We start from the raw sequence: 19,364 nt of genomic DNA, 5'->3' as shown, positions 1-19,364 counted from the left end.
TAGGCCAGGATTTTATTCCTTTAAGCCCTCCTATCCACTGATGCTCAAAGCCTTGGGATCCTTTTTATTTACCCTTGCCTTTTGGTTTTAAGGGTTATTGGCTTTTTGCTCTTGCCTCTTGGTTTTAAGAGCTTTTGACTTTTTCTGCTTGCTTTTTCTTTTTTTTTTTTTTGAATATTTTTTCGCTATTTTTTTCTGCAAGATTTGTTCTTTGCTGCTTTTTCTTGCTTCAAGAATCATTTTTATGATTTTTCAGATTATCAAATAACATGTCTCCTTATCATCATTCTTTCAAGAGCCAACATATTTAACATTCTTAAACAACAACTTCAAAAGACATATGCACTGTTCAAGCATTCATTCAGAAAACAAAAAGTATTGTCACCACATCAATATAATTAAACTAAGTTCAAGGAGAAATTCGAAACTCATGTACTTCTTGTTCTTTTGAATTAAAATAGTTTTCATTTAAGAGAGGTGATGGGTTCATAGGACATTCATAACTTTAAGACATAGTTACTAACTACTAATGATCATATAATAAGACACAAACATGGATAAGCACTTAACATTAAGAAAACGAAAAACAGAAAATAAGAACAAGGAATGAGTCCACCTTAGTGATGGTGGCGTTTCCTTCTTGAGGAACCAATGATGTCCTTGAGCTCTTCTAATTCTCTTCCTTGTCTTTGTTGCTCCTCCCTCATTGCTTTTTGATCTTCTCTTATTTCATGAAGGATGATGGAGTGCTCTTGATGTTTCACCCTTAGTTGTCCCATGTTGGAACTTAATTCTCCTAGGGAGGTGTTGATTTGCTCCCAATAGTTTTGTGGAGGAAAATGCATTTGAGGCATCTCCGGGATCTCATGGTGATGAGCTTCATGCGTCTCTTGAGATCCATGAATGGGCTCTCTTGCTTGCTCCATCCTTTTCTTAGTGATGGGCTTCTCTTCCTCAATGGGAATGTCTCCTTCTATGAAAGCTCCAGCTGAGTAACATAGATGGCAAATAAGATGAGGAAAAGCTAGCCTTGCCCCAGGAGAGGGCTTTTCGGCTATTTGTAGAATTCAAGGGAGATGACTTCATGAACTTCTACTTCCTCTCCAATCATGATGCTATGAATCATGATGGCCCGATCCACAGTAACTTCAGATCGGTTGCTAGTGGGGATGATGGAGCGTTGGATGAACTCCAACCATCCTCTAGCCACAGGCTTGAGGTCCAATCTTCTTAATTGAACCGGCTTGCCTTTGGAGTCAGTCTTCCATTGAGCTCCTTCCACACATATGTCCATGAGGACTTGGTCCAACCTTTGATTAAAGTTGACCCTTCTAGTGTAGGGGCGTGCATCTCCTTGCATCATAGGCAAGTTAAACGCCAACCTCACATTATCCGGACTAAAATCTAAGTATTTCCCCCGAACCATTGTAATATAATTCTTTGGGTTTGGGTTCTTACTTTGATCATGGTTCCTAGTGATCCATGCATTGGCATAGAACTCTTGAACCATTAGGATGCCGACTTGTTGGATGGGGTTTGTTAGAACTTCCCAACCTCTTCTTTAGATTTCATGTCGGATCTCCGGATACTCATTCTTCTTGAGCTTGAAAGGGACCTCGGGGATCACCTTCTTCTTGACCACAACATCATAGAAGTGGTCTTGATGAGCTTTGGAGATGAATCTTTCCATCTCCCATGACTCGGAGGTGGAAGCTTTTGTCTTCCCTTTCCCTTTTCTAGAGGATTCTCCGGTCTTGGGTGCCATCAATGGTAATGGAAAAACAAAAAGCTTATGCTTTTACCACACCAAACTTATAATATTACTCGCCCTCGAGCAAGAGAAGAAAGAATAGATGAAGAAGAAGAAGAAAATATGGAAGAGAGGGTTGTGTTGTGTGAAAATGAGGAAGAATGGAGAGCTATATATAGGGAAGGGAGGGGGGTAAGGTTCGGCCATAAGGGTGGGTTTTGGGTGGGAAATTGATTTTGAATTTTGAAGGTAGGTGGGGATTATGAGGTAGGTTTATGGGATTGTGTGAAAGAAGGGTGAGAAGAAGTGAGTGGAGGTAGGTGGGGATCCTGTGGGGTCCACAGATCCTGAGGTGTTCAAGGATTTACAACCTTGCACCAAATTAGGCATGCAAAATGCCCTTACACACAATTCTGGGCGTTCAGCGCCAGATTGGTGCTTGTTCTGGGCGTTGAACGCCCATTTGTTGCCCATTTCTGGCGTTGAACGCCAGAACCATGCTTGTTCTGGGCGTTCAGCGCCAGCTTTTCTCCAGGGTGCAATTCTGGCGTTCAAACGCCCAGATGCTGCCCATTTTGGGCGTTCAGCGCCAGAACCATGCTCTGTTCTAGCGTTGAATGCCAGCCAGATGCTCCTTACTGGCGTTTAAACGACAGTGAGATCCTCCTCCAGGGTGTGATTTTTCTTCTGCTGTTTTTGATTCCGTTTTCAATTTTTATATTTATTTTGTGACTCCACATGATCATGAACTGATAAAACATGAAAGAACAAGAAAAACAAAATTAGATAAATAAAAATTAGGTTGCCTCCCAACAAGCGCTTCTTTAATGTCAATAGCTTGACAGTGGGCTCTCATGGAGCCTCACAGATGTTCAGAGCATTGTTGAGACTTCCCAACACCAAACTTAGAGTTTGGATATGGGAGTTCAACACCAAAATTATAGTTTGGTTGTGGCCTCCCAACACCAAACTTAGAGTTTGACTGTGGGGGCTCTGGTTGACTCTGTTTTGAGAGAAGCTTACTGTGCCTCTTTTCCATGTTTACAGAAGGATGTCCTTGAGTTTTAAACTCAAGGGAGTCCTCATTCAATTGAAGGACTAATTCGCCTCTGTCAACATCAATCACAGCTCTTGCTGTGGCTAGGAAGGGTCTTCCAAGGATGATGGATTCATCATCATCCTTTCCAGTATCAAGGATTATGAAATCAGCAGGGATGTAAAGGCTTTCAACCTTTACTAACACGTCCTCTACTTGTCCATAAGCCTGTTTTCTTGAATTGTCTGCCATCTCTAATGAGATTTTAATAGCTTGCTGATGAGCGGATAATTTATACGCTTTTTGACATTGTTTTTAGTATGTTTTTAGTAGGATCTAGTTACTTTTAGGGATGTTTTTAATAGATTTTGTGTTAAATTCACATTTCTGGACTTTACTATGAGTTTATGTGTTTTTCTGTGATTTCAGGTATTTTCTGGCTGAAATTGAGGGACTTGAGCAGAAATCAGATTCAGAGGTTGAAAAAGGACTGCTGATGCTGTTGGATTCTGACCTCCCTGCACTCAAAGTGGATTTTCTGGAGCTACAGAACTCGAAATGGCGCGCTTCCAATTGCGTTGGAAAGTAGACATCCAGGGCTTTCCAGCAATATATAATAGTCCATACTTTGGCCAAGAATTGATGACGTAAACTGGCGTTCAACGCCAGCTTTCTACCCAAATCTGGCGTCCAGCGCCAGAAAAGGATCCAAAACCAGAGTTGAACGCCCAAACTGGCACAAAAACTGGCGTTCAACTCCACAAATGGCCTCTGCACGTGCAACACTTAAGCTCAGCCCAAACACACACCAAGTGGGCCCCGGAAGTGGATTTATACATCAAATACTTACTCATGTAAACCCTAGTAGCTAGTTTATTATAAATAGGACCTCTTACTATTGTATTAGGCATCTTTGGATTACCTCATGATCCTTTGATCATGTTTTAGGGGGCTGGCCATCTCGGCCATGCCTGGACCTTCACTTATGTATTTTCATACGGTAGAGTTTCTACACTCCATAGATTAAGGTGTGGAGCTCTGCTGTTCCTCAAAGATTAATACAAAGTACTTCTGTTTTCTATTCAATTCATCTTATTTCGCTTCTAAGATATCCATTCGCACCCAAGAATGTGATGAAGGTGATGATTATGTGTGACGCTCATCATCCTTCTCCCTTATGAACGCGTGCCTGACAAACACTTCTGTTCTACATGAAATAAGCTAGAATGAATATCTCTTAGATCTCCTAACCAGAATCTTCGTGGCGTAAGCTAGAATGATGGCGCCATTCAAGAGAATCCGGAAAGTCTAAACCTTGTCTGTGGTATTCCGAGTAGGATTCAATGATTGAATGACTGTGACGAGCTCCTAACTCGCGATTGCAGGGCGTTAGTGACAGACGCAAAAGGATAGTAAATCCTATTCCAGCATGATCGAGAACCGACAGATGAATAGCCGTGCCGTGACAGGGTGTGTGAGCATATTATTCACTGAGAGGATAAGATGAAGCCATTGACAAGGGTGATGCCTCCAGACGATTAGCCGTGCCGTGACAGGGCATTGGATCATTTTCCCGAGAGATGACCGAAAGTAGCCATTGACAGTGGTGATGTATCACATAAAGCCAGCCATGGAAAGGAGTAAGACTGACTGGATGAAGATAGCAGGAAAGCAGAGGTTCAGAGGAACGAAAAGCATCTCCATTCGCTTATCTGAAATTCCTACCAATGAATTACATAAGTATCTCTATCCCTATTTTATTATATAATATTCGAAAACACCATTATCACTTTATATCTGCCTGACTGAGATTTACAAGGTGACCATAGCTTGCTTCATACCAACAATCTCCGTGGGATTCGACCCTTACTCACGTAAGGTATTACTTGGACGACCCAGTGCACTTGCTGGTTAGTTGTATCGAAGTTGTGACAATTATGTATTGAGATCAGAGCACCAAGCTTTGGAGCCATTACCAGGATTTGTTCGAGCCTGGAGATCACAATTTCGTGCACCAAGTTTTTGGCGCCGTTGCCGGGGATTGTTTGAGTTTGGACAACTGACGGTTCATCTTGTTGCTCAGATTAGGTAATTTTCTTTTTGTCTTGTTTTCAAAAAATTTTTCAAAAATATTTCAAAAATTCTTCCTTTGTTTTCGAAAAAAAAAAATTTAAAATAAAAATGTTTTCAAAAATATATTTTTCTTTCAGAATTTTTAAGAATGAATTCTAGTGTTTCATGGAGCATGTTGAAGCCTGGCTGGCTGTAAAGCCATGTCTCAATTCTTATACTCAAGAGAAGAGCTTCTTTATCTTTCTTAGCCAATTGGCTGTTGAATGTAAGGAATGTCAGGCGTGTCATGTCTGAGTTACATACTAAAGCTTGGCTGGCTATTAAGCCATGCCTGACCCTTTGATTGGAGCTTTAGAGCATAAGATTCCTGGAATTCATATTAAAAATTTTGGAATCCTTATTTTCTTTTTCAAAATTATTTTTCGAAAAACATAAAATAAAAATACAAAAAAATTAGAAAATCATAAAAATCAAAAATATTTTTGTGTTTCTTGTTTGAGTCTTGAGTCATGTTATAAGTTTGGTGTCAATTGCATATGCATCTTGCATTTTTTCGAAAATATCATGCATTCATAGTGTTCTTCATGATCTTCAAGTTGTTCTTGGTAAGTCTTCTTGTTTGATCTTGATGATTTTTTGTTTTGTGTCTTTTCATGTTTATCATATGCATTCTTGAATTCTTAGTGCGTAAGCATTAAAGAATTCTAAGTTTGGTGTCTTGCATGTTTTCTTTGCATTAAAAATTTTTCAAAATTGTGTCTATGATGTTCATCTTGACATTCAAAGTGTTCTTGGTGTTCATCTTGACATTCATAGCATTCTTGCATGCATCACATGTTTTGATCTAAAAATTTCATGCATTGCATAATTTTCACGTTTTCATAAAAATTCAAAAAAATCAAAAAAATATCTTCCCCTTTTTCTCTCATCAAATTCGAAAATTTGAGTTGACTTTTTCAAAAATTTTTAAAATCAAGTTGTTTCTTATGAGTCAAATCAAATTTTCAATTTGAAAATCTTATCTTTTTCAAAATATTTTTCAAAATTCAAAATCTTTTTCAAAATTCATGATTATTTTCGAAAATTCCAAAAAAAATAATTTTCAAAAACCTTTTTCTTATTTTATATCATAATTTTCGAAAATAACATAATCAATTAAAGTTTTGATTCAAAAATTTGAAGTTTGTTACTTGCTTGTTAAGAAAGATTCAAACTTTAAGTTCTAGAATCATATCTTGTGATTTCTTATGAATCAAGTCATTAATTGTGATTTTAAAAATCAAATCTTTTTCAAAAACTAATTTCTATCATATCTTTTCAAAAAAAATATCTTCTTATCTTATCTTTTTCAAAATTTGATTTCAAAATATCTTCTCTAACTTCCCAACTTCTTATCTTTTCAAATTTGTTTCAACTAACTAACTAACTTTTTGTTTGTTTCTTAACTTTTTCAAAACTACCTAACTAACTCTCTCTCTCTAATTTTCGAAAATATCTTCCCTCTTTTTCAAAAATTTCTTTTTTATTAACTAATTATTTTTATTTTTTATTTAAAAAAAAATTCGAAAAAAATACTAACCTTTTTCAAAAACTATTTTCAAAAATCACTAACTCTTTTTCAAAAATTGTTTTCGAAAATTCACTTCCCCCTCTCATCTTCTTCTATTTGTTTATTGATGTACTAACATCTTTCCTTCAACTCTCCAAAAATCTGAACCCCCTCTCTCTCTGAGTTCAGATTTTCTTCCCTTCTTTTCTTCTACTAAAACAGGGATCCCTATACTGTGGTATAAAGGATCTCCATTATTATTATTATTTTTCTGTCCATTCTTCCTTGTCATATGAGCAGGAGCAAGGATAAGAACATTCTTGTGGAAGCAGATCCAGAACCTGAAAGGACTCTGAAGAAAAAATTAAGAGAAGCTAAAATACAACAATCCAGAGATAACCTTTCAGAAATTTTCAAACAGGCAGAGGAGATGGCAGCCGAAAATAATAATAATGTAAGGAAGATGCTTGGTGACTTTACTGCACCTAATTCCAATTTACATGGAAGAAGCATCTCCATTCCTGCCATTGGAGCAAACAACTTTGAGCTGAAACCTCAATTAGTTTCTCTGATGCAGCAGAACTGCAAGTTTCATGGACTTCCATCTGAAGATCCTTTTCAGTTCTTAACTGAATTCTTGCAGATATGTGATACTGTTAAGACTAATGGAATAGATCCTGAAGTCTACAGGCTCATGCTTTTCCCTTTTGCTGTAAGAGACAGAGCTAGATTATGGTTGGATTCTCAACCTAAAGACAGCCTGAACTCTTGGGATAAGCTGATCACGGCTTTCTTAGCCAAGTACTTTCCTCCTCAAAAGCTGAGCAAGCTTAGAGCTGATGTTCAAACCTTCAGGCAGAAAGAAGGTGAATCTCTCTATGAAGCTTGGGAAAGATACAAACAGTTGACCAAAAAGTGTCCTTCTGACATGCTTTCAGAATGGACCATCCTGGATATATTCTATGATGGTTTATCTGAGCTATCAAAGATGTCACTGGACACTTCTGCAGGTGGATCCATTCACCTAAAGAAAACGCCTGCAGAAGCTCAAGAACTCATTGACATGGTTGCTAATAACCAGTTCATGTACACTTCTGAAAGGAATCCTGTGAATAATGGGACGCCTATGAAGAAGGGAGTTCTTGAAGTTGATACTCTGAATGCCATATTGGCTCAGAATAAAATATTGACTCAGCAAGTCAATATGATTTCTCAGAGTCTGCATGGAATGCAAGCTGCATCCAACAGTACTCAAGAGGCATCTTCTGAAGAAGAAGCCTATGATCCTGAGAACCCTACAATAGCAGAGGTGAACTACTTAGGTGAACCTTATGGAAACACCTATAACTCAACATGGAGAAATCATCCAAATTTCTCATGGAAGGATCAAAAGCCCCAACAAGGCTTTAATAATGGTGGAAGAAACAGGTTTAGCAATAGCAAACCTTTTCCATCATCAACTCAGCAACAGACAGAGAACTCTGAACAAAATGCTTCTAAATTAGCAAATCTAGTCTCTGATCTATCTAAGGCCACTGTAAGTTTCATGAATGAAACAAGGTCTTCCATTAGAAATCTGGAAGCACAAGTGGGCCAGCTGAGTAAAAGGATCACTGAAATCCCTCCTAGTACTCTCCCAAGCAATACATAAGAGAACCCAAAAGGAGAGTGCAAGGCCATTGACATAAGCGCCATGGCCGAACCTGTGAGGAGAGGAGAGGACATGAATCCCAAGGAGGAAGACCTCCTGGGACGTCCAGTGATCAATAAGGAGCTTCCCTCTGAGGAACCAAAGGAATCTGAGACTCATCCAGAGACCATAGAGATTCCATTAACCCTCCTTATGCCCTTCATGAGCTCTGATGAGTATTCCTCTTCTGAAGAGAATGAGGATGTTACTGAAGAGCAAACTGCCAAGTTTCTTGGTGCAATCATGAAGCTGAATGCCAAATTATTTGGCATTGATGCTTGGGAAGTTGAACCTCCCTTGTTCATCACTGAACTAAGTGATCTGGATCAACTGACATTGCCTCAGAAGAGACAGGATCCTGGAAAGTTCATAATACCCTGTACCATAGGCACCATGATCTTTAAGGCTCTGTGTGACCTTGGTTCAAGAATAAACCTCATGCCCCTCTCTGTAATAGAGAAACTGGGAATCTATGGGGTGCAAGCTGCTAAAATCTCATTAGAGATGGCAGACAGCTCAAGAAAACAGTCTTATGGACAAGTAGAGGACGTGTTAGTAAAGGTTGAAGGCCTTTACATCCCTGCTGATTTCATAGTCCTGGATACTGGAAAGGAAGAGGATGAATCCATCATCCTAGGAAGACCTTTCCTGGCCACAGCAAGAGTTGTGATTGATGTTGACAGAGGTGAAATATTCCTTCAATGGAATGAGAACTCCCCTGTGTTTAAAACTCAAGGATCTCCCTCTGCAACCATGGAGAGGAAGCAGAAAAAGCTTCTCTCCAAGCAGAGTCAACCAGAGCCCCCACAGTCAAACTCTAAGTTTGGTGTTGGGAGGCCACAACCAAACTCTAAGTTTGGTGTTGAACTCCCATATCCAAACTCTAAGTTTGGTGTTGGAGAGTCTCAATAAAGCTCTGCACATCTGTGAGGCTCCATGAGAGCCCACTGTCAAGCTATTGACATTAAAGAAGCGCTTGTTGGGAGGCAACCCAATGTGTATCTAATTCTTATTTTTATTGTTTTTCATGTTTTCTTAGGTTCATGATCATGTGGAGTCACAAAATAAACAAAAAAATTCAAAAACGGAATCAAAAACAGCAGAAGAAAAATCACACCCTGGAGGAGCTTCTGTCTGGCGTTCAAACGCCAGAACAGAGCATAGTTCTGGCGCTGAACGCCCAGAATGGGAGCATCCTGGCGCTGAACGCCCAGAACAAGCATGGTTCTGGCGTTCAACGCCAGAAATGGCAGCAAATGGGCGTTGAACGCCCAAAATGGGCACCAACCTGGCGCTGAACGCCCAGAGTTGTGTGCAAGGGCATTTTACATGCCTAAATTGGTGCAGGGATGTAAATGCCTTGACACCTCAGGATCTGTGGACCCCACAGGATCCCCACCTACCTCATCATCTCTCTTTCCATTCATGATCATCCCCTCTTTTTTTTTTCATTTACCACTCACATCCATACACCCACTACCTTCAAAAATTCAACATCTCTCTCTCACCCAATCCCACCCATATGGCCGAATACACACTCCCATCCATCTCCTCCATATCTTATTCTTATTCTTCTATTCTTTCTTCTTTTGCTCGAGGGCGAGCAACATTCTAAGTTTGGTGTGGTAAAAGCATAGCTTTTTTTGTTTTTTTTCCATAACCATTGATGGCACCTAAGGCCAGAGAAACCTCTAGAAAGAGGAAAGGGAAGACAAAAGCTTCCATCAAGGGTCTATAGCTCAGTGGTAGAACATTTGACTGCAAATCAAGAGATCCCTGAGATACCTCAGGGGATACATTTTCTTCCACACAATTATTGGAAGCAACTAAGGGTGGAACATCAAGAGCACTCCTTCATCCTTCATGAAATCAGAGAAGATCTAAAAGCAATGAAGGAGGAGCAGCAAAGACAAGGAAGAGACATAGAAGAGCTCAAGGACATCACTAAGGTGGACTCATTCCTTGTTCTTACTTTCTCTGTTTTTTCGTTTTATATGTTTTGTGCTTATCCATGTTTGTGTCTTCATTACATGATCATTAGTAGTTAGTAACTTTGTCTTAAAGATATGAATGTCCTATGAATCCATCACCTCTCTTAAAATAAAAACTGTTTTAATTCAAAAGAACAAGAAGTACATGAGTTTTGAATTTATCCTTGAACTTAGTTTAATTATATTGATGTGGTGATAATGCTTCTTGTTTTCTGGATGTATGCTTGAACAGTGCATATATCTTTTGAAGTTGTTGTTTAAGAATGTTAAATATGTTGGCTCTTGAAAGAATAATGACTAGGAGACATGTTATTTGATAATCTTAAAAATCATAAAAATGATTCTTGAAGCAAGAAAAAGCAGCAAAGAACAAAGCTTGCAGAAAAAAAAAAAAGAAAAAAAAAGGGGCGAAAAAAAAATAATAGAAAAAAAATAGAAAGAAAAAGAAAAAGCAAGCAGAAAAAGCCAATAACCCTTAAAACCAAAAGGCAAGGGCAAATAAAAAGGATCCCAAGGCTTTGAGCATCAGTGGATAGGAGGGCCTAAAGGAATAAAATCCTGGTCTAAGCGGCTAAACCAAGCTGTCCCTAACCATGTGCTTGTGGCGTGCAGGTGTCAAGTGAAAACTTGAGATTGAGCGGTTAAAGTCAAGATCCAAAGCAAAAAAAAAAAAAAAAAGAGTGTGCTTAAGAACCCTGGACACCTCTAATTGGGGACTTTAGCAAAGCTGAGTCACAATCTGAAAAGGTTCACCCAATTATGTGTCTGTGGCATTTATGTATCCGGTGGTAATACTGGAAAACAAAGTGCTTAGGGCCACGGCCAAACTCATAAAGAAGCTGTGTTCAAGAATCATCATACTGAACTAGGAGAGTCAATAACACTATTCGAAATCTGAAGTTCCTATAGATGCCAATCATTCTGAACCTCAATGGATAAAGTGAGATGCCAAAACTATTCAAGAGGCAAAAAGCTATAAGTCCCGCTCATATGATTGAAGCTATGTTTCATTGATAGTTTGGAATTTATAGTATATTCTATTCTTTTTATCCTATTTTGATTTTCAGTTGCTTGGGGACAAGCAACAATTTAAGTTTGGTGTTGTGATGAGCGGATAATTTATACGCTTTTTGACATTGTTTTTAGTATGTTTTTAGTAGGATCTAGTTACTTTTACGGATGTTTTTAATAGATTTTGTGTTAAATTCACATTTCTGGACTTTACTATGAGTTTGTGTGTTTTTCTGTGATTTCAGGTATTTTCTGGCTGAAATTGAGGGACTTGAGCAGAAATCAGATTCAGAGGTTGAAAAAGGACTGCTGATGCTGTTGGATTCTGACCTCCCTGCACTCAAAGTGGATTTTCTGGAGCTACAGAACTTGAAATGGCGCGCTTCCAATTGCGTTGGAAAGTAGACATCCAGGGCTTTCCAGCAATATATAATAGTCCATACTTTGGCCAAGAATTGACGACGTAAACTGGCGTTCAACGCCAGCTTTCTACCCAAATCTGGCGTCCAGCGCCAGAAAAGGATCCAAAACCAGAGTTGAACGCCCAAACTGGCACAAAAACTGACGTTCAACTCCACAAATGGCCTCTGCACGTGCAACACTTAAGCTCAGCCCAAACACACACCAAGTGGGCCCCGGAAGTGGATTTATACATCAAATACTTACTCATGTAAACCCTAGTAGCTAGTTTATTATAAATAGGACCTCTTACTATTGTATTAGGCATCTTTGGATTACCTCATGATCCTTTGATCACGTTTTAGGGGGCTGGCCATCTCGGCCATGCCTGGACCTTCACTTATGTATTTTCATACGGTAGAGTTTCTACACTCCATAGATTAAGGTGTGGAGCTCTGCTGTTCCTCAAAGATTAATGCAAAGTACTTCTGTTTTCTATTCAATTCATCTTATTTCGCTTCTAAGATATCCATTCGCACCCAAGAATGTGATGAAGGTGATGATTATGTGTGACGCTCATCATCCTTCTCCCTTATGAACGCGTGCCTGACAAACACTTCTGTTCTACATGAAATAAGCTAGAATGAATATCTCTTAGATCTCCTAACTAGAATCTTCGTGGCGTAAGCTAGAATGATGGCGGCATTCAAGAGAATCCGAAAAGTCTAAACCTTGTCTGTGGTATTCCGAGTAGGATTCAATGATTGAATGACTGTGACGAGCTCCTAACTCGCGATTGCAGGGCATTAGTGACAGACGCAAAAGGATAGTAAATCCTATTCCAGCATGATCGAGAACCGACAGATGAATAGTCGTGCCGTGACAGGGTGCGTGAGCATATTATTCACTGAGAGGATAAGATGAAGCCATTGACAAGGGTGATGCCTCCAGACGATTAGCCGTGCCGTGACAGGGCATTGGATCATTTTCCCGAGAGATGACCGAAAGTAGCCATTGACAGTGGTGATGTATCACATAAAGCCAGCCATGGAAAGGAGTAAGACTGACTGGATGAAGATAGCAGGAAAGCAGAGGTTCAGAGGAACGAAAAGCATCTCCATTCGCTTATCTGAAATTCCTACCAATGAATTACATAAGTATCTCTATCCCTATTTTATTATATAATATTCGAAAACACCATTATCACTTTATATCTACCTGACTGAGATTTACAAGGTGACCATAGCTTGCTTCATACCAACAATCTCCGTGGGATTCGACCCTTACTCACGTAAGGTATTACTTGGACGACCCAGTGCACTTGCTGGTTAGTTGTATCGAAGTTGTGACAATTATGTATTGAGATCAGAGCACCAAGCTTTGGAGCCATTACCAGGATTTGTTCGAGCCTGGAGATCACAATTTCGTGCACCACTTGCACCCCAAAGATTCCCAGTTTCTCTATTACAGAGAGGGGCATGAGGTTTATCCCTGAACCAAGGTCACACAGAGCCTTTTCAAAGATCATGTTGCCTATGGTACAAGGTATTACGAACTTTCCAGGATCCTGTTTCTTCTGAGGCAATGTCAGTTGATCCAGATCACTTAGTTCATTGGTGAACAAGGGAGGTTCATCTTCCTAAGTCTCAATACCAAATAATTTGGCATTCAGCTTCATGATTGCACCAAGGTACTTGGTAACTTGCTCTTCAGCAACATCCTCATTCTCTTCAGAAGATGAATACTCGTCAGAGCTCATGAAGGGCATAAGGAGGTTCAATGGAATCTCTATGGTCTCTAGATGAGTCTCAGATTCCTTTGGTTCCTCAAAGGGAAACTCCTTATTGATCACTGGACGTCCCAGGAGGTCTTCCTCACTGGGATTTATGTCCTCCTCTTCCTCTCTAGGTTCGGCCGTGTTGACTATGTCAATGGCCTTGTACTCTCCTTTTGGATTTTCTTCTGTATTGCTTGGGAGAGTACTAGGAGGGATTTCAGTGATCCTTTTACTCAGCTGGCCCACTTGTGCCTCCAAATTTCTAATGGAGGACCTTGTTTCATTCATGAAACTTACAATGGCCTTAGATAGATCAGAGACTAAGTTTGCTAAATTAAAAGTATTTTGTTCAGAGTTCTCTGTCTGTTGCTGAGTGGATGATGGAAAAAGGTTTACTATTGTTAAACCTATTTCTTCCACCATTATTAAAGCCTTGTTGAGGCTTTTGTTGATCCTTCCATGAGAGATTTGGGTGATTTCTCCATGAGGGGTTATAGGTGTTTTCATAAGGTTCACCCATGTAATTCACCTCTGCTATTGCAGGGTTTTCAGGATCATAAGCTTCTTCTTCAGAAGATGCCTCTTGAGTACTGTTGGATGCAGCTTGCATTCCATTTAGACTCTGAGAAATCATATTGACTTGCTGAGTCAATATTTTATTCTGAGCCAATATGGCATTCAGAGTATCAATTTCAAGAACTCCCTTCTTCATAGGCGTCCCATTACTCACAGGATTCCTCTCAGAAGTGTACATGAACTGGTTATTAGCAACCATGTCAATGAGTTCTTGAGCTTCTGCAGGCGTTTTCTTTAAGTGAATGGATCCACCTGCAGAGGTATCCAATGACATTTTAGCTAATTCAGACAGACCATCATAGAATATGTCCAGGATGGTCGATTCTGAAAGCATGTCAGAAGGACACTTTTTGGTCAGCTCTTTGTATCTCTCCCAAGCTTTATAGAGGGATTCACCTTCTTTCTGTCTGAAGGTCTGAACATCCACTCTAAGCTTACTCAGATTTTAAGGAGGAAAGAACTTGGCTAAGAAAGCCTTGACCAACTTATCCCAAGAGTTCAGGCTATCCTTAGGTTGAGAGTCCAACCATACTCTAGCTCTGTCTCTTACAGCAAAAGGGAAAAGCATGAACTTGTAGACTTCAGGATCTACTCCATTAGTCTTAACAGTATCACATATCTGCAAGAATTCAGTTAAGAACTGAAAAGGATCTTCAGATGGAAGTCCATGAAACTTGCAGTTCTGCTGCATCAGAGAAACTAATTGAGGTTTCAGCTCAAAATTGTTTGCTCCAATGGCAGGAATGGAGATGCTTCTTCCATGTAAATTGGAATTAGGTGCAGTAAAGTCACCAAGCATCTTCCTTGCATTATTATTATTTTCAGCTGCCATCTCCTCTTCTTGTTCGAAAATTTCTGAAAGGTGCTTGCTGGATTGTTGTAATTTAGCTTCTCTTAGTTTCCTCTTCAGAGTCCTTTCAGGTTCTGGATCTGCTTCAACAAGAATGTTCTTGTCCTTGCTCCTGCTCATATGAAAAAGAGGGACAGAAAAATAATAATAATAGGGGTTCTTTTTACCACAGTATAGAGGTCCCTGTGTGAGTAGAAGAAAAGAAGAAGAAAAAATTCGAACACAGATGGAAGAGGGGGTTCGAATTTGGGTGAGATGAAGTGTTAGTAGATGAATAAATAAATAGAAGGAGATAAGAGAGAGAGAGAGAATTTTCAAAAATAATTTTTGAAAAAGAGTTAGTGATTTTTGAAAATAGTTTTTGAAAAAGGTTAGTAATTTTCGAGAATTAAAATCAAAAATAAAAGAATTAGTTAATTAAAAAGAAATTTTGAAAAAGAGGGAAGATATTTTCGAAAATTAGAGAGAGAGAGAGAGTTAGTTAGGTAGTTTTAAAAAAGACAAGAAACAAACAAAAAGTTAGTTAGTTAGTTGAAACAAATTTGAAAATTAATTTTAAAAAGATAAGAAGATAAGAAGTTAGAAAGGATATTTTAAAATCAAATTTTGAAAAAGATAAGATAAAGAGATATTTTTGAAAAGATATGATTGAAATTAGTTTTGAAAAAGATTTGATTTTTAAAATCACAATTAATGACTTGATTCACAAGAAATCACAAGATATGATTCTAGAACTCAAAGTTTGAATCTTTCTTAACAAGCAAGTAACAAACTTGAAATTTTTGAATCAAAACATTAATTGATGATGTTATTTTCGAAAATATGGAGATAAAGATAAGAAAAATATTTTTGAAAATAAATAAGAAAAATGAAAAAGAATTGATTTTTGAAAAAGATTTTGAAAAAGATAAGATTTTTAAATTGAAAATTTGATTTGACTCATAAAAACAACTAGATTTTAAAAAGTTTTGAAAAAGTCAACTCAAATTTTCGAAATTTATGAGTAAAAAAGGGAAAGATTTTTTTTTTTTTTTGAATTTTTAATGATGAGTGGGAAAAACATGAAAAAGACTCAATGCATGAAAATTTTGGATCAAAACAATGAATGCATGCAAGAATGCTATGAATGTCAAGATGAACACCAAGAACACTTTGAATGTCAAGATGAACATCAAGAACTTATTTTTGAAAAATTTTTAATGCAAAGAAAACTTGCAAGACACCAAACTTAAAAATTTTTCATGTATAGACACTATGAATGCAAGAATGCATATGAAAAACAAGAAAAGACACAAAACATGAAAACATCAAGATCAAACAAGAAGACTTACCAAGAACAACTTGAAGATCATGAAGAACACTATGAATGCATGAATTTTTCGAAAAATGCAAGATGAATATGCAATTGACACCAAACTTTCAACTTGACTCAAGACTCAAACAAGAAACATGAAATAGTTTTGATTTTTATGATTTTTTTTTATTTTTTTGGATTTTTGTATATCTTTTTTCAAAAAAACATATAGGAAAAAGAAAATAAGGATTTCAAAATTTTTTAATATGAATTCCAGGAATCTTGTATTCTTAGTCTAAAGCTCCAATCCGAGGGTTAGGCATGGCTTAATAGCCAGCCAAGCTTTAGTATGTAACTCAGACATGCCACGGCTGACATTCCAATTAACTTGCCTCTATGCTGATGGTTGGAAGCCCCTATCCAAAAGAATTAGACATGGCTTTACAGCCAGCCAGGCTTCAACATGCTTCATGAAACTCTAGAATTCATTCTTAAAAATTTTGAAGAAAAATATATTTTTGAAAAGATTTATTTTTTTTTTCGAAAACAGATGAGAAATTTTTGAACGGTTTTTGAAAAATTTTTGAAAATAAAACGAAAAGAAAATTACCTAATCTGAGCAACAAGATGAACCGTCAGTTGTTCAAACTCGAACAATCCCCGGCAACGGCGCCAAAAACTTGGTGCACGAAATTGTGATCTCAGGCAACGGCGCCAGAAACTCTGTACGCACGTCTTAATAAATCATTTTTCATTCACAACTTCGATACAACTAACCAGCAAGTGCACTGGGTCGTCCAAGTAATAAACCTTACGTGAGTAAGGGTCGATCCCACGGAGATTGTTGGTATGAAGCAAGCTATGGTTACCTTGTAAATCTCAGTCAGGTGGATATAAAATAGTTATGGAGTTTTCGAACATAAAAAATAAATAGATAGAAGATAAGGATAGAAACACTTATGTATATCATTGGTGAGAACTTTAGATAAGTGTATAGAGATGCTTTCGTTCCTCTGAACCTCTGCTTTCCTGCTGTCTTCATCCAATCAATCTTACTCCTTTCCATGGCTGGCTTTATGTAAGGACATCACCGTTGTCAATGGCTACTTTTTATCCTCTCTGGAAAATGGTCCGATGCGCTGTCACTGCATGGCTAATCGTCTGGAGGCATCACCCTTGTCAATGGCTGCATCCCATCCTCTTGTGAAAATGGTCTAAATGCTCTGTCACAGCACGGCTAATCATCTGAGGTTCTCGATCATACTGGAATAGGATTCACCCTCCTTTTGCGTCTGTCACTACGCCCAGCACTCGCGAGTTTGAAGTTCGTCATAGTCATTCAATCCCAGAGTCCTACTCGGAATACCACAGACAAGGTTTAGACTTTTCGGACTCTCATGAATGCCGCCATCAATCTAGCTTATACCACGAAGATTCTGATTAAGAGATCCAAGAGATACTCATTCAATCTAAGGTGGAACGGAAGTGGTTGTCAGGCACGCGTTCGTGGGGGAATGATGATGATTGTCACGTTCATCACATTCAGGTTGAAGTGCGAATGAATATCTTAGAAGCGAAATAAGTTGAATTGAATAGAAAAACAGTAGTACTTTGCATTAATCTTTGAGGAACAGCAGAGCTCCACACCTTAATCTATGCAGTGCAGAAACTCTACCATATGAAAATACATAAGTGATAATGGTTCAGGCATGGCCGAATGGCCAGCCCCTATGAAAGTCTAAGATAGCATAAAACTGATCAAAGATGTCTAATACAATAGTAAAAAGTCCTATTTATAATAAACTAGTTACTAGGGTTTACAGAAGTAAGTAATTGATGCATAAATCCACTTTCGGGGTCCACTTGGTGTGTGCTTGGGCTGAGCTTGAATGTTACACGTGTAGAGGTCAATCTTGGAGTTGAACGCCAGTTTGTAACGTATTTCTGGCGTTCAACTCTGGCTTGTGACGTGTTTCTGGCGTTTAACTCCAGACAGCAGCGTAGAACTGGCGTTCAATGCCCTTTTACATCATCTAAACTCGACCAAAGTATGGACTATTATATATTGCTGAAAAGCCGTGGATGTCTACCTTCCAAAGCAATTGGAAGCGCGCCATTTTGAGTTCTGTAGCTCCAGAAAATCCACTTTGAGTGCAGGGAGGTCAGAATCCAACAGCATCAGCAGTCCTTCTTCAACCTTTGAATCTGATTTTTGCTCAAGTTCCTCAATTTCAGCCAGAGAATACCTGAAATCACAGAAAAACACACAAACTCATAGTAAAGTCTAGAAATGTGAATTTAACATAAAAACTAATAAAAACATCCCTAAAAGTAACTAGATTCTACTAAAAACATACTAAAAACAATGCCAAAAAGCGTATAAATTATCCGCTCATCAGTCCCCATACTTTCACTAAAATTGCAAATTGGTCCCTGTTGTCAAACATGTGCAGGTCACATGTTCAAAATAAAGAATATTCTGAGAATATTCTGTTAAATCAAACACTGTTTGAACGGCGAGGACTAAATTGTAAATTTTAATTCTCTTTAGGGACCCAATTATAAACTTTTAAAGTGTAGGGACTAATTTGTAATTTTACTGAAAGTATAGGGACTAACTGTGTAATTTAACCTAATATTTATTCTATATTCAGAATGCTGAAGATGAGCTTAGCAACCGAGACTGATCCTTCGTTTCAAGGACAAACGGAGAAAAGCAGTATAAACAAACCTTCGGATTCCATGTAATTTCTTTTTCTTATATCATTTTCTAAATTCTTTTTTTACCATATTCTTCTAATTCTATATATATATATATATATATATATATATATATTTAGAACTAAGAGCCCTTTAATATTTTATTCAAGAAAACAAAGGCAGAAAAAAATAAAAATCTGCAACTACGTAAGTTCTAAAAAAAGAGCCTTTCCGAGTGTATTTGGTTATTATTTGGGTGCATTGTTATCTTATTTGGGTGTATTTCAGGTTCAATCGAGAAGAAGAATTGTTGAGTGAGCCAGCTCAACAACAGATGATCTTTTTTTGACCGTCCTCTCAACCGCTTAATATGTAAGTTTTATAACAAAATTTCAACCTTCTAATCATCTATTTTAAAAGGGCTTTCTTAACGTTTTATTTTTGTCTTGTTTAGAGTTCCAATTCAACTATGCCTGCCTTCATCCCAAACAACATCAGCAAGCCCTGTGCCACTAATTGAACCATCTCCCCCAACAGAGAGGTGAGCAAAAATATTCGGGTGCATTTCATTATTGTTTGGGTATATTGTTTTCTTATTTAGGTGTATATCTTGAAAATTGAGTTGTAATTGATTTTTTTATAATCTGATTCATTTTCTCTAACCCCGC

The 19,364-nt window shown here is 38.1% G+C and overlaps 1 non-coding gene across 1 annotated transcript; it reads left to right on the top strand.

Annotated features, from left to right (window-relative positions):
* The first annotated feature begins 14,180 nt into the window (after positions 1 to 14,180).
* On the top strand, positions 14,181 to 14,288 carry LOC148579385 (small nucleolar RNA R71). The gene has a single exon (XR_015896363.1). It is a non-coding gene; the product is annotated as a small nucleolar RNA R71 (small nucleolar RNA).
* The last annotated feature ends 5,076 nt before the right edge of the window (positions 14,289 to 19,364 follow it).

Source organism: Arachis ipaensis, chromosome B10, assembly GCF_059453495.1.
Source record: "Arachis ipaensis isolate K30076 ecotype BB chromosome B10, ASM5945349v1, whole genome shotgun sequence".
NCBI lineage: Eukaryota > Viridiplantae > Streptophyta > Magnoliopsida > Fabales > Fabaceae > Arachis > Arachis ipaensis.
Note: the sequence above shows the minus strand (reverse complement) of the source record. Positions and strands in the feature narration are given on the sequence as shown.